Source organism: Lactuca sativa, chromosome 5 (genome assembly GCF_002870075.4).
Source record: "Lactuca sativa cultivar Salinas chromosome 5, Lsat_Salinas_v11, whole genome shotgun sequence".
Taxonomy (NCBI): domain Eukaryota; kingdom Viridiplantae; phylum Streptophyta; class Magnoliopsida; order Asterales; family Asteraceae; genus Lactuca; species Lactuca sativa.
In genome coordinates, this window is record NC_056627.2 from 310,539,880 (window position 1) to 310,552,727 (window position 12,848).

Genomic DNA, 12,848 nt, shown 5'->3' on the forward strand with positions numbered 1-12,848 from the left:
ATTCATATTCTGTAAGAATGAAAATGAGTGAAAAACGATACACGAGAACAAAAATGAATAAGAATTAGTGAGAATGCATGTAAATGACAATAATTTTATGAGGTTGAACGTATTCACATTACTAAACAACTTATTTCTTTTAGTAATTCTCATAGAATAGCATTGTCCACACGTCCGCACAACAGTTGTCAATCCACATTATAACTTAGCCCTCTTTATATACACGCTATATATGTAGTTGGGTTATGTTTTTTTTGGATATATTTTGGTTATGTTACTGTGTTTTTGAACGATCCTGTGTTTATTTTATTTTATTTTTTTTTGGTTTTATGATTTGTTTGAATATTGAACGAACAATTAGATAAAGTTAATAGAAATACATTACTAACTTTTATTTCTTTATATGTATTGCAAACATAATGTAAATAATTGTAGTGATGTTAATTTTTTAAACAATTGGTCTATTTTATAAGATAATGGAAGAGGTGGTCGACGGGGACGAAGGCGATCGAGAGATACGAGAGGAGTGAGGACGGAAGTCAGAGGAGGGTGGTTCAACGGAGGAATCTGCCGACGAACAAATGTTATTGACATTGGAGAAGGCGAAGGAAGTGTCGACAGAGAAGGTAAATGGCAAAAATGAGAAACTCCCACAAGAGACTCAGTCAACTTCACTTTTTCATAGGATTAAGTCAGTTATTATTTACCGGGCTAGAATCATTTTTTGTGTGTATCAAACATGTTGACTGGACTGACCAGACCGAGTCAATAAAAAAGTGCTGACCGGACCAGTCAGCAAGATATCAAACGGGCCCTAAGTCACATTATCACAACTAGCATTTTAGCTAGGAAATTCTATTATCGTGTAACCATTCGACTATTGTAAAACATATACTCTAAGTAAATATCACCTAGTGCTCATTTAAATGCACCTTTCATGTTCAACAAAAAGTCTGAAAACCCTAAGAATCCCGGTTTAAGTCCATATTGGACTAGGATTCCTTATTGGGCCTAATGGACCAATAAGCATTCAATTCGACTATTTTGGGCTTGGAAACCCTATTTGGATTCCAAATGGACCCAATTCACAAATCTATAACATTTTGGACCATTTGGGCCTAGAATGATTCATTCTAACCCTAATGGGCCTTATTGGGCCATAACTAATCCAATTAACCCTAGTAAACCATAAATCCATTCTTTTATACCATTTTGGGCCGTGAACTACCCTAAAGGCCCAATGGGCCGAAAACTTCTCTATGGGCCTCATGGTTTCGATTAAGGATCAAGATTAGGCCAATTATCGAAGCCATGCTACCTCACTAATACATGGAGGTAATCCATGCAAATTACCCTCTAAACAAATACCCAATCCCATACATCTATGCACCTATCACATCTTAATCTCTCTTCCCTCTCTCTTTTTCTTCCTCTCGGCCAAAGGTAAGCACACACACACACACATCAAACTCTCTCGAACACTCACAAGAACACTCCTTCCTTTCCTCTCAAATTTTCGAAGATCTAGGGTTGTTCAAGAAGATTTCCACCAAAAATCATCATTTTCTTGGTATGTCCTTACATATCCAAGTGATATAACTTCATTCTCCTGTTATATCACTCCTTCTAAGCAAGTTTTTGGTGATCATACTCCTAGATCCACTCAAGAAAGCTTGCTAGGACCAAAAATCTATTCATCTCTTCTTCAAAACCGAAACATCAAAGCAAAGGTGAGTTCATACCCCCTTGTTTTCAGTTTTCATATGATTTTTAGGAGAGAATACAAGTAAAATGTGTAGATCTATGTGTTGTATGCATGTCTTGTGTGATTTCTTAGTTTATTTTGTAAAAATGTGTTAGATCTTAACATATCTCGACATCTTAAGAAAAATTGAGTAAAAATCCATGAACTAAGACACCTTATACATCATATTATCAAGTTAAAAGTGTTTATATGTAAAGCAAAAGCCATGTTAAGCGTCAAAATTGTCAAGAAAATAAAAGATAAGGGCAAAAAGTGATATTTACGATTTTTAAAGGACCAAACAGGTCCTACTTGTATAAAAAGGGATTTTTATGATAAACATGATTTCCAAAGGGCCAAAAATGTAAATTTTAGCTTAATGGGCTTAGTATTTGGTCCTCACGGTTTTGGGCCCAAATTTGCGAAAAAATGGAAGTTTTGGGATTAAAAATGTTATTTGACCAAAGCTTGAGTCATAAATGTAAATGAACCAAATTTAGGGGTGAAAATAACATTTATTTCTAAATTGGACCAAAAAATGTAACTTTTATAAAAATTGGGCCGAAAGTGTCATTTTTACAAACAAGGGGCTGAAAATGTAATTTTCTGCAAAACTGGGCCATAAATGTCAAAATATATATTTTTGGACTAGATCCGTAAATTTCTAAATATTTGGGGCGAAAATACAAATCTTTATAAATTATGGACTAAAGTGTTATTTTTACAAAACTTTGGGCCTTAATTGAAAATTTGAGACTTATTGGCCAAGAACGTCGTTTTTACAAAAAGAGGACTTTTTATATTCAATTCGGTAAACATCGAGCTAAAGCAAACAACAAAATAATAACGAATAGACGAAATACATCGATAACAATTTTATTGGGCCTAATATTCACATTACATGGCCAATGGGCCTTAAGGCCCATTCAAGTGTATATTGAGCCCAATATTTTTCATGACATGTTTATTGGGCCTTGCGACCCATTTACATGTTAATTTGAGCCTGAGCTATGGGTCACATGTTTGTTGGGCCTTGGTGGTCCACTTACATGTCTATTGGGCCTAAATTACCCTCTTACATGTTATTGGACCTTTGTGGTCCATTTACATGCTAATTAGGCTTGGACTGAAATTCACATGTTAGTAGATCGTAGCTATACCTTCACATCATTATTTAACTTCGTATACTTATATACATACCTTTGGATTTGAAAAGATACAACATTCACGTAAACATTAAACGTGGTATGAAAAGTTGAGAATCTAGTGAGACATGTCGGTTGGCACCTCTGAGTGTACAATCGTAGCTTGTAGTTAACCAGAGTTTCCTGGAGGGAGAGCGAGAGTTTGTGTATAGATCTATACGGAGTGACCCCCGACGCCTTAGTTGTTCGTTACAACTAGACTAGGATAGTCTAGGGGCGACAAAACCTTGAGCAAATACCGACGTTTGGAAAAATGTCAAGACGGGCAACCTAGTCATTATCATGCATGGTTATAACAGCTCATATAGAGATCCAATACCAATTTAACATTTCGAAGATTAACCCTTCGATTGTGTCAATACAAAACAACTTAATTAATGATACAAGAACCTCGACATTATTATAAATCAGAAAATATCGGATTTTCTGGGGAAATACTATTATCCAATTATCACTCACTTACAATACAAAGAAATTTAAACTGCAATCATACATGTTACTGCTATGACATCCACACGTACATTTATACTTGATTTTCACATCATTTTCAGACATTTTATAGAAAATATCGGATTTTCTAAGTTTTTACAAAAATGCAAAGACTTTTTATTCAAATCTACTTATGAACTCACCAACATTATATATGTTGACCGTTTTCAAAATAATTTGTATTCTCAGGTAATCGTTAAGCATGAAGAATTTCAAGTGTGTATAGATTTATTTTGTGTAACATCACTCATTGTACTACTAATACTTTGAATTTATGTAATCTATAACAATGTACTTGATGTGAACAATGTTGGTTGTGATATGTAATGTTGGTGATGAATGTGTTATGTTTCATGTATATTCATTGTGATGATAATTCAATTGTTAGTCACACGAGCCCTCAGACGTTTCCGCCGTCTGGTTCGGGGGTGTGACAGGTTGGTATTAGAACAATGTTTATAGTGAACTAACATATCTAACCATACATGATATGCAACTATAAACACAATGGGACTAAATAACTCTGAACAAAAAAAATTCACACTTATGTGCGCAAATTAGGATAATAACCTAACAATATTTAATAAAAGTTTCTGGAGGAAATTGAACACTATGATTAAACCTGGGCAGTTATGTAGTCCTATTAGGAATAAATACAGCTTGATCAACTATATTTATTCATAATATGACCAACATGTGTTCGGGAGTAGTCATAGCGGGAAATGAATCCAAAAGCCTATCTCACTCTCCAATAACTCTAGGGAACCCAAACCTAAAAAAACATAAAATATACTATAGGAATAATCAAAACATGACTTATTCATACGCCCTTATGCAGTCACCATGGACAACGCTCAACAAAGAGTCCATCTTTATGAAGCCCTAGTGACTCATGGGATGCTTGAGGAGAATCCCGAGGAAGAACAAGGGGGAGCCCCTGGCATTGGGCCTGATGAGTACACTGATACATACTATGAGTTCGATAGGACTGACGAAGACATGGAGGAGGATAGGGACACAAATGAAGCCCCCGTCGAACCACCTACCGATGAGGCACACCAGGACCACCCTGCTCCACCAGGGAACCCCGTTGATGAGGATCGTTCTCTGGAAGCAGAGGTTGCCGCACTTCGACAGCAAAAAATTGCTATGGAGGCACGAGTCGTGCAAGCTGAGCAGGAAAGGGATGAGGTCATCGAAGAGATGACCGAGATGGCTCAGTTAGTAGCACAACATTTTGGGATATGATTTCGCTACCACCATTAGGCACTTCTCAGTATGATTAGGACCAGTAGTATCTCTTAATAGTATTAGGTTTCCCTTATGTGTACTATGCTATGTATTATCGACTCTATGCTTAAGTGATCACACTACTCATAGGGTCGTCATGCTGCCGAATTTTATATTTCCCTATGTACTGTATGCCTTCTAGCAAATTTTCATGTATCAAAACAATTAGTATTAATGAAAATGGTTTATGTTTTATCATGATGTTGTCATCTGCTATGTGTTTTACTTCCTTGTTTTATGTTAATGCATGAAATTACTTAAATACACAATCGATACGCCTAGTCTAGGGGATTCCAAACTCGCAAAACAATATTCACTAACATCTTTCCGTTCCATGACAGAAAGATGCCTCAAAGGCCCAACCATGGAAACAACGCAACACCAACCCCACTGGAAATAAACTCGGTTGCATTCCAGGCAGCAGTGTCCGCTGCAGTCACTGCAACACTTGCGCAGATCTGCAATGGAAACAACGAAGAAGGCAATGGACTGGGAACCGGAAGCACAAATCAAGGAACAAACCACGGAGTCGCACGAACATGCACCTACAAGGAATTCACCAACGCCAAACCTCGAACCTTTAATGGGACAGGAGGCGTAATAGTCCTGAAGCGATGGATCGAGAAAGTAGAATCTGTTTTTGAAATCTGCGGGTGTCCGGATGAGTGTAAGGTCAAGTTCGCAGCCTGCACCTTCATTGATCAAGCTCTCTCCTGGTGGAATGGCCACGTAGAGGCCATGACACTCCCGGTGGCGAACGCGATGCCCTGGGAAGAGCTTAAGGAGATGATGTTGACAGAATATTGTCCTAGAGGTGAAATTCATAAGATGGAATAAGAGTTGTGGAACCTCACGGTTCAAAACTCCAATATCGACGCATACATATCCAGGTTTAGTGAGTTATCTCTTCTGTGTCCCAGAATGATCACCTCAGAAGGGAAAAAGATTGAGAGGTTTATCTGGGGATTGACTGCACCTATCCAAGGGAATGTCATTGCGGCAAACCCTGAGACGTTTGATAGCGCCAAGAGACTGGCCAAGAAATTGTATGATCATGACAATAAGAAGGGTGCCAAAACAGTGGAAGCGGAGGTTAAGAAGGAAGAAGAGAGCAAGAAAGGGAGAAACAACAAGCGAAAGGGAAAACAGGACTCGAAATCATCTAAGAAGCAACAAACTGTGACTATCCATGCTGCAACTCAAGCTACCACCACACCACATGCTCCAGCCTCATCCACGCCAAATGCTCCAAAGCAGTACTCAGGAAATCTCCACAATTGTAACAAATGCAACTTCCACCATCACAGGGAATGCAGAGAGATGATTTGCACAAGGTGCAACCGGAAGGGCCATACAACAAAGTATTGTAGGGCTCAGCTTCAATAAAACCATATGTCAAACAACAACAATAGCACCAATGTTTATTTTATGCAAAAAAACTTCACCGTTGTTGCTTTAATGCTGAAAAGAAACATTTTATAAAATAAAAGTGTTTATTTTTATTAGTTTATTTTATATAATACGTTAAGATCGAAGACCACCAAGTGAATACCATGGAGATTGGAGTCGCACGTTATTCGACCCGGACACCAATAGTTGATGACGAAGCAAGTGGGAGTTGATGCATCAATATGTGGTTGTTTATGTCCATAAAATGGCCATGTTTTTCCCTTGTTGGTTTACCAAAAAAAAACGCAAAGGAATGAGGCATATGTTATTATTATTGTTCGCATGATATGTTGTGTTTATTTTATTTTTTTGCATGGTTGCTTAGAAAAATTGGAAATGCAAACTTTAATCGTGCAAACAATATGAGAATTAAACAAGGTTTTATAAAAAAAGAATTTTAAAGAAAATAATCATTTGCCAAAAGGAAAGATAAAAAATTCTTAACTAAATAAAACAAAAACCGGTTTTATAAAATATAAATCTATTGCTACCCACGAAAACCATACAATTAATTATAGTCTTTCGGCATAGGGAAGTGTCTATTGCCAAATAGGAATATGAATAAGAAATGACGAACGACCTCAACCATGCAATAGTTGACAAGAACTTAAGCTCAATCATGCATTTAGTGCCACCAATATCAACGGTAGAAAAAAAAAAGTTAAGATCGTTTTAAGATTCGTTTTATATTTTGTAGAGTGGTAAAATTTCATCATACTAATATGAGGGAGAACCATTGTTCTTATACCTGACAGTGTCTAAGAATGTAGCAAGTGTGGTGGTCTTGGTAAAAAACAAGATGGTCTTCAAATCCAATGTACTATGTAAGTAAAAGTTGCTTAGATCTTGAAAAGCTAATCGTATCTCTCTTCTATGCTTTAACTAAGTTAACACACTATTTTGAAACTCACCCATTTAAAAAGATTGAATGCCAGTTCCAGCTGATCATGTTTTGCAAAATGAGTCTGATTGTACAATCTATCCAAATGATCCTAAACTTTTTTTGTTGTTTCATACTTTTCCAATTAAGTCTCATTTTATTGAATAACATAATTGTTTATCTAATTGATAATCTTAAAATTAACAGTCTCCCATAAATCTTATAAAGTTGGATATTTCAACCTTTTCATCAGTTGGTTTGCCTTTCACATAATAAATAAAAATATCATATACTTTTTTTTCATGCAAAAAATTCTTCATCACATAACTCTAATAAACAAAATTTTTGACATCAAGTGAGTACTAATGGACTAAGGGAATCATCTCCCGCATGCATATTACCAATAACAACCAAATAAACAACCCAATACTAACAAAATATACAAATAAAAAAAATCATCAACAAACAAAAGAACGATACATACAGCTCGAATCAACAAACTAACGTGATAAAAAAAAATCATACCCAACATAAGAAAAAAATGAAGAAGAAATGTTGGTGATTTTATCACCAAATATATTTTAGTGTAATGGATTTAACAAGTGTTTCAAGAATAATGTTTTAGTTATAATACAAGTTAGGAGGTACGGGAGTGCACACTTGTATTTAGTTATAATACAAGTTAAGACATTACAAGGTCTAATTTGTCATTCTTGAAAAGACATTACAAGGTCTAATTTGTAATTCTTAAAAGATGGCAACTGTTGTAACTTATCCGTTGATTGGATAAATCGGCGATAAACGGCTATTTGAAACACATACGAAAACGCAAAACGTTCTTTCACTTCATCTTCTTCAATTGCTCTGATTTTGTGCCTTAAATCAAAATTGTTGCATCAGGAATTATCCCAAGTTTGGATTTCATGATACCCAAGGCATATAGGGTCGAAATATCAAACAAAAAAAGTGTTAACACGATTCCTGTTTGTGATCTAGATTTCCAATAACACTATTTCGTTTTTCCTCAACAAGAAAATCATACCAAAAAGTGCTAAAAAAATTCTAATAGAAAGATTGAATAGAGCGAATACCATGTTAAGTTGTGAACTAATAAAATGGTAGAGGAAAATATTGCTAGGGTTTTATTATTGAGAAAAAATATATTACAACGAAGGGAAGAGACAACTATAAATAAGGAAACAATATAGGGTTAACCTATTTATGGGAATAAAAAAGTCTCGATTTTAAAAGAGATCAATAAATTTATAAAGCTAACGATCAGGAGATTTTGTCATGCTTTCCAAGCCATGCAGAAATTAGTAGATTCCTGTTACGATACTTATTGGCGAATAACCCTTTGTATTGTACCATGTAATTCCAATCTTGTTAATATATAGAATAGTAGATGTTATAAAGAATGTTTAATTTAGTTATAGTAATCATCTTTTAGTATTGATGATTGATCTTGTTTTTCTACAATAAACTCTCCATAGATCTTAACAACATTGTCCTCAAGTAGTAAAAACAACGGAGGTGAACTTATAGGAAATTAGAATACTTCAGAAACCCACCATTAGATGGAACTTTCTGTAATACCATTTCTTTACTTATTATATGTTCTTTAAATAACATTGAGTCATGATCTAATTGAACACTTGAGTTATAAAGAATCTATAAATAGGTTCCCCATTTGTTCACTGTGGCTCTCAGATATTATGAAGATAATGTGAGGTTTGAGGCAGAGGACTCACCTATAATGATGATACAAATCAACAACACTTTTTAGAACTGTGACACACACCTTTCTCATGGCCATTCCTTGATTAAACCCCCCATATTTTGAATTTAAGACCTCCTTCTCGAGTGCCCACAATTTACCATGGAAGCCACCAAGGTGATGGTTAATTATAAATGATCAATCATTCATTTGAAATTTATGGGGATTATTGATATTGTTTAGAAATATAATTTTAAGGGTTAAAAAAATTTATGCCTTGTCAGTTATGATCTAAGCTATAGTTTTGAGTATTATAAAGAGTACACACATGGACATGGACATGAGATATGAGTATTATATATTTCATGAAATATATAATATATAAGTATTTGGGTAGCCATTTTTGTTGAAGACATAGCTTTTGTTCTTTTTGTTTCTGTTTGGTCCACTCACATCATTATAATCATTATAACTAAGATCATTATTCACACATCCTTCTCCATGTATATTCTTAATACTTGTTTTATTATCACTTGCATACCTCATTCTAATACATCCCCTAAACTCTCCTCTGATATTTTCCTTGAGAGATTTTTTTCTATTATACGCATGCCCTCCTTTGCATGTCATGTCTCCTATGGAACAATCAATATTACTTGTATCCACACCATATGAAAATGGTAGCTTTTCCTTTCCAACAAGATTTCTACCACGAGGAACATCAGTTGTACAAATCAAAAACGCATAAAATATGCCAAAAAAAGCTTATTAGCCATCATATAGGCTAGTTTTTCTAAATTTATATCAATGAATTACAATAAGTGATAAGGATTTAATTTTATATATATATATATATATATATATATATATATATATATATATATATATATATATATATATATATATATATATATATATATATATATAAGGACTAGGTGAAAACCCGTGGGACCACGGGTGTTAATGTTAAATAGAAATTAAAATTTAATTATGTAATAAATAATATATCATTAAGTTAGAAAACCTATATAGCATTTTGAAATAACTTTTTTATTTGTAATTATTTAGTTACACAATAAATTGTAACTATTTAACTACAAATAAAGATTTTTAAAATCTTACTTTTTACTGCTTGTTAATCGTTCATGGTGATTGCACGTTAGATTAATAGAAATTGTTGTTGTTTTCATTTGTTTTTTTCAAAACTTTACATTGATTTACTGTATCATGTGTTTATTTTTTAGGCTTACTAACTATAACATTAAAATCCGTTCAATGTTACTGATTTTCTTACAATATGTTCTCTATTTTTAGTAAATTTGTAAACTTTCAGAATTTAATCACAAATGTAAATCCACATATATTATAAAAGTCATTACTTTATATAATGCAACATAATTTTAAATAACTACCAAAAAACTCAAAACAACATCGGAATTGATTTGATACAAGACAAACAATATATGTATGTAATTAAATTAACATAAAAAAATACAATACATAATTATAAATAAATAAATTATTATGATGGATGAAATGTGCTTTGCTAAATAATTTTGAAACTTTTAGTTTATTAATATTGTTATCTAGATAGATATAGAAGAAGACATGAAATTATTCTTTGACACATTTTATTGAACACCTATGGTGCATTGTTTTATCACTCCATGTAAAAAATAAAAAATGAATGTTATACCCCTGCCACATATTACAACATCTATCCAGACACAACTTTTGTCAAAATTATCCTATTATACTCCTTTTTCTTGTATGCTTAACGAATTCCATTAATGATATAAAAGTAATGAAGTTTTATATTGAAATATAATAATAAGCAATTTATAAGGGTTAAATATAAAATACAAATACTGATATAATAACATGTAACTACATGACATATTAAATTCACTTGAAGTTAATATTAATGATTCTTATTCTCTTAGCATGCCCTATGTATATTCACATCCTTTACATATAGAAAAAAGAGCATTTAATCGCTATTTAAAAAAAATGAACATGGAAATTGGTAAAATTACCATAAGTATTAATATAATTTTGAATGACAAATATGATTCCTCATAGCGCACATCTATTTTCTATAAAAAAAATCAGCCAACTCATGTTGTAATTGATCTTAAATGCATCTAATGGATACCATCTTTCAAACAATAAAATTACCCAAAATGAAGGCCCAAAAGTCATTCCAAATTGATTTGCCTTCGTCTTCTCGTGGCTTATTCTTCATCAGTTCATCCTGATTAACATTAAGTATTTTATGAGGCATCTCATTCCTACATATCTTGGCAAGTAGCTTCGTTATAGTTTTGTATGGTGGTGGGCCCTGAAACTTGTGGGTGCATATATCTCTTACTTCCCCTCATGTTTTGTCCAACATTGAAATCCTTTTTAGTTTTAGTCCTCATTTCAAGGCTCTGTATCCATTTTGGTCCTTATTTCAATTCAAGGTTTCAAGAACCAAAATTGCTAAGATAGTTTTCAACCAAAACTGAAACAGGTTCAACGTTAGAGTAAACATGGTAAGAACGAAAAGCACATGAACCATCTTTGTATTTTACACTTAAATATAAGTGTTAAAAGATTTAGAATAGTAACTTACCTAAATGATGTTCCTCTTCCTAAAGTCATTAATACAATTCAGACTTATATTAAACCACAAACCCATCAAGTGAATTCATAAGAAACACCTCATCAGCTGTAATTATACATCTAATCTGCTTAAGACTAACAACAATAGCCTTCTCGTGTCCTAAAATTATGGCAAAGAATAATGTCTCATTATAGTAGCTTTATCTAATTCCATAACTTTTGAGTTGCCATTTTGCTTAATTTTAATCCAAGATCAGTTTCCAAAAGCATGACCTCATTTTTTTTAACCCTGGAAAACCATGCCCTATGAAGTTTTGGCCCCCACAGTTAATAAGGTTGAATCTTGAGCTATATCCATTGGAATTGGCAGATTCAATGACTTTATTGGGTTGAAGAAATGGTCATGTGATTCTTCCATTTGGGCCACTTTTATTGACTTTGAAATTTGATGAAAGAGTTATGGAGTAATATGATGTCTGCATCAATGTGGAATAAATGTCATCTACACTCCACCTAGCATATAGGCTAGTTTTTTTAATTTTATATCAATGAATTACGATAAGTGATAACTTATCGTAAGGATTTAATTTTATATCATATAGGCTAGTTTTTCTATATATATATATATATATATATATATAAGGATTTCAGTAAGCAAAATTAAATGTGGTAGTTAATATAGAAATGAATAAATAGTTTTGCGTTTTAAAATACATATCAATATTATTATGTAACTACACCACCTAAATGATTTGACAAAACAATCAAACACTTTTCTCTTTGTTTAATTTTACTAAATACATGAATGTATAGTACATTCATGTTATTTGATCATTGAAATGATATAATAAAACTAGATAACTCATTAAAAACTATACACTACTATTTGTGTTTTTGTACTTAAGCATTTTCTTAAATTATTGAATAATCCACAAATATAAAGTTTTTAAAATTTAAGATATCTTGTTATTAAAATAAAATAAAAAAAAAAAAAAAAAAAAAACTTCAAGTATGTGAAATGTTTTCTCACTCCTCTTTCCTTTTCTTTTTCATTTACATACAAAATGTTTATATGACCTCTGTATATACTCTTTTATATATTTTATACTCTTTCATATCTTTTAGATATATCTCATTTAAAAAAATGGTAAATCCTACAATCGATGGCCTTCATCAAATCTTAGAGGTTAATCGTGGAGCATTAGTATTATTTTCAAAATAACAGGAGTTGAAGTCTTAACTTTTTTGTGTGAAGTTTTGCATCTCAACCACTAGGTTCCTTTCTTATTAGGATGACATATGTCTGGTTTTCTCTTCCAAGTTCCAATTATAAAAGCTAAATATAATATTTTTACAATACTTATATAAATGATGATTGTGTTTTGTGACATGTTGATTACATGGAAAAACAAGATATAAGGTTTACTAACCTTTTACATTTAGTCAAATGCTAAAAGTATCATTTAT